Source organism: Cebus imitator, unplaced genomic scaffold (assembly GCF_001604975.1).
Source record: "Cebus imitator isolate Cc_AM_T3 unplaced genomic scaffold, Cebus_imitator-1.0 Scaffold473, whole genome shotgun sequence".
Taxonomy (NCBI): domain Eukaryota; kingdom Metazoa; phylum Chordata; class Mammalia; order Primates; family Cebidae; genus Cebus; species Cebus imitator.
In genome coordinates, this window is record NW_016107788.1 from 471,204 (window position 1) to 475,473 (window position 4,270).

Below are 4,270 nucleotides of genomic sequence, written 5' to 3' on the forward strand. Positions count from 1 at the left end.
CTCTGTTACCCAGGCTGGAGTGCAATGGCACGATCTCGGCTCACTGCAGTCTCTGCCTCCTGGGTTCAAGTGTTTCTCCTGCCTCAGCCTCCCGAGTAGCTTGGATTAGAGGTGCGTGCCACTGAGCCCAGCTAATTTTTGTATTTTTAGTAAAGACGGGGTTTTACCATGTTGGTGAGGCTGATCTGGAAATCCTGACCTCATGATCTACCTACCGTGGCCTCCCAAAGTGCTGGGATTACAGGCGTGAGCCACCGCACCTGGCCAAGGGTAGTGACTTTCATGACTTCTCCCTAAGTGTAGGGACTTTCATGACATCTATCACTATAAGTTAATTTTGCCCATTTATGAACAACATATAAACACAAAATTCATTTACCTAGATAGATATATAGAAGTATTATAAGTTTATATAAATAAAAACTCATTAGTGTACTATATTATTTTGTGTTGGGCTTTTTTCTTTTTTTTTTTTTGAGACAGAGTCTCACTCTTGTTGTTCAGGCTGGAGTACAGTGGCACGGTCTTGGCTCACTGTAACCTCTGCCTCCCAGGTTCAAGGCTGGGACTACCTACATATGCCACTACGCCCAGCTAATTTTTGTATTTTTAGTAAAGACAGGGTTTCACTATGTTGGCCAGGATGGTGTCGATCTTTTGACCTCATGATCTGCCCGTCTTGGCCTCCCAAAGTGCTGGGATTACAGGAGTGAGCCACCACATCCAGCCTTTTTTTTTTTTTGGGGGGGGGGGGCTCAATATTACATATTGTGTGGTTTTTGTTTATGGTTGTCAATGTTTCATTCTCATCACTGCACAGTACACCATTGTGTAAATGTATTCTGATATATTGATCCGTTTTTTTTACTACGAGGAGACATTTAGGTAGTTTCTAGTTTCTTCAACAGTTGTAAAGGTAGTATGCTGGTGGAACAATTGCTAAAACCTGATGGAAAGAAGAGAGGCCGAGCGTGGTGGCTCACAGCTGTAATCCAACTACTTCAGAGGCTGAGGCAGGAGGATTGCTCGAGCCCAAGAGTTTGAGACCAGCCTGGGCAACACAGCCAGACCCTGTCTCAAGAAAAATAAAAAAAAGTTTAGGAGAAGCAGTGTGCTTGGCTCTCTATCCACCAAAGATGCAAGCACTACTCCCACGCTGATTCTTGGTAATGGCCGAGCCTGGATGCATTTCCCCATCAGGTTCGGGCTCAAGGGCAAACAGGCAAACAGAAGGGAAATGCGAGTGGACTAAGACGCAGAGGTTGGTGTTTTGTGACTTGTCTGACTTGGCACAGGGCAAGCTGGGGGCAACTGAGATGTACTTATCATTCTTCTCACTGCATGACTGACGAGCCCAAGTATTGCTTAGATTGGCACATGACCTGGATACATCCGGGTGGCCATGGGATCCAGCTCTAAGCAATAAAACAAAGCTGGAGTTTCTGGGAAAGTTTTTGTTTTTCTGATAAAAGAGAGGGAGTAGGTGGGCACGGTGGCTCAGGCCTGTAACCCCAACACTTTGGGAGGCCGAGGTGGGTGGATCAGGAGGTCAGGAGTTCAAGACCAGCCTGGCCAAGACGGTGAAACCCCGTCCCTACTAAAAATACAAAAATTAGCTGGGCACCTGTAATCCCAGCTACTCAGGAGGCTGAGGCAGGAGAATCGCTTGAATCCAGGAGGCAGAGGTTGCAGTGAGCCGAGATCACACCACTGCACTCCAGCCTGGGCGACAGAGCCAGACTCCATCTCAAAAAAGAAAGAAAAAAGAAAAGAAAAAACCCTTCTGCTTCCTCTCACCTGGAATATGGATGCCTGGAGGTGGACCAGCCACCTTGCATGATGAAATTAAAAGCTAAAGGATAAAGATGGGATTACAGGCCAGGCGCAGTGGCTCATGCCTATAATCCCAGCACTTTAGAGGCCAAGGTGGACAGATCACCAGGTAAGGAGTTCAAGATCAGCCTGACCAATATGGTGAAAACCCATCTCTGCTAAAAATACAAAAAATTAGCCGGCTGTGGTGGTGTGCACCTGTAGCCCCAGCTACAAAAAAAAAAAAAAAAAGATGGGATTGCAAAAAGCAGCTCATATTTCTGATGATTTCCTTAAGAGCTCCATGCATGGACTTCCTACGTCTGGGCTTGGAATGGGCAGAATACAATCTTGGGTGTCTGGGCTACTGTAGTTGGTTTTCTATATGCTGATATAGAGAGGAGGGCATAGGAAATGAAATTTCTAGAAACTGAGAGCTGAGCTAAGACATTGCGCACATTTTCCTGGGCAGCCTCAACTTTCTTCTCCGGGATGAGGATGTGTCCTTTTTAACATGGAGGCTGGATCCAGAGCCGGGAGGGGACAGGTGTCTGTACATCATTCCCATTAAGGGTGGAGGATATCAGTGTATTTCCTGCATGGTGATGTAAGCGGTGAGAAAAATAGGGCTGTGGTGGTGCAAGAAATAAGCTCCTTGCCCTACTAGATATGAAGACATGCTACGAAACAAAATCAATGTTTTTAAAAAAGGGTGGGATCAGTGCAAGAACAGACAAGTAGACCAGAGAGGCAGGAGAGAGATCCCAGAAAGGGAACCATAGGAAATGGATGTATCATCATATAATATATTAGGGAGTTCATATAAGATAAAATAGCAACACAAATTAGTGGGAGAACGATGGTATGTTTAGTAAGTGGCATTAGAAAAACTGGTCCACTGTGCAGAGAAAAATAAACCTAGATTTATCATACTGCAAGTGAAGGTGGATTCCAGCTGTACTAAGGACCACTGTGTGAAAGATATTATAAAATTAATAGAAAAAATCATGGTAGGTACATACATATTTTTTTCACCTATATATATAATATATTATATATATATTTGGAGACAGAATCTTACTCTATCACCCAAGTTGAAGTGCAGTGGCACAATCTCGGCTCACTACAATCTCTGCCTCCCAGGCTCAAGCGATTCTCATGCCTCAGCTTCTCAAGTAGCTGGAACTACAGGCGGGTACCACTGCATCCAGTTACTCTTTGTAGCTTTTGGTAGAGACGGGGGTTTTGCCATGTTGGCCAGGCTGGTCTCAAACTACTGACCTTAAGTGATCTGCCTACCTTGGCGTCCCAAAGTGCTGGGATTACAGGTATGAGCCACCGTGCCTGTCTGGAATGACTTCTTAAGACTTAAAAAACACACATCATATGACAAAACATTGATTAGTTCGATTATATAAAAAATTAAACATCTTGGTTTAAGGGAAGGTAAGGACCATTAATAGGCATTTATCAGAATGGGAAAAGTTATTTTTAATATCCAAAATGGACAAAGAACTCGAACCTACAAAACAGGTGCAAGAAGCACCTGTGAATTAATGTGAAAAAAAGATGGATATCCTTATGGGTAAATGGATAAAAGCTAGAAACAGGTGATTTGTAGAAGCAGAACCCCAAAAGCTAACATACATACAGAGATGTTCAAGGCCAGGCACAGTGGCTCATGCCTGTAATCCTGGCACTTTGGGAGGCTAAGGCAGGCAGATCACTTGAGTTCAGGAGTTCAAGACCAGCCTGGGCAACATGGCGAAACACAGCCTCTACAAAAAATATGAAAAATTAGCCAGGCATGGTGGTGTGGGCCTGTGGTCCCAGCTACTCTTGAGGCTGGGGTGAGAGAATCACTTGAGCCTAGGAGGCTGCTGTTAGCCAAGATCGCAGAGTGAGATCCTGTCGAGAGAGAGAGAGAGAGAGAGAGAGAGAGAGAGAGAGAGAGAGACACAAAGAGACGGGGGTGGGGGTGAGGGAGGTTGTTCAAACTTGCTAGATACTGAAACAACAATGAGATATCACTTTACCTCAAGCAGTCTGGGGGAAATGAGATGGGTGAATAAGGTCAAGGGCTGTCAGGGATGTGAAGACATTAGAATGTTCAAGTGCAACTGGGCTGACTGTGGTGTCTCCAATTATGAAGATGGAGCTGACGTTATTTCACCAAACAAGTATACACACACCCTGTGACTCAGCGATTTCTCTCCTGGCTATACATCCCAAAGAAATTCTTACACACCTACAAGGGGACATGTACAAGCTTGTGCCTTGCAGTGTTCTTTGCAGTGGCCAGAAACTGGAAGCCACCGAGTGCCCATCAGCAGGGAATCGTGTGAATATGGTAGACACCCCACCATGAAGTTTCTATGCAGTGGTCAGATGCAACAAACACAAGTATGAACACACAGCCAGGTGCGGCGGCTCACACCTGTAATCCCAGCACTTTGGG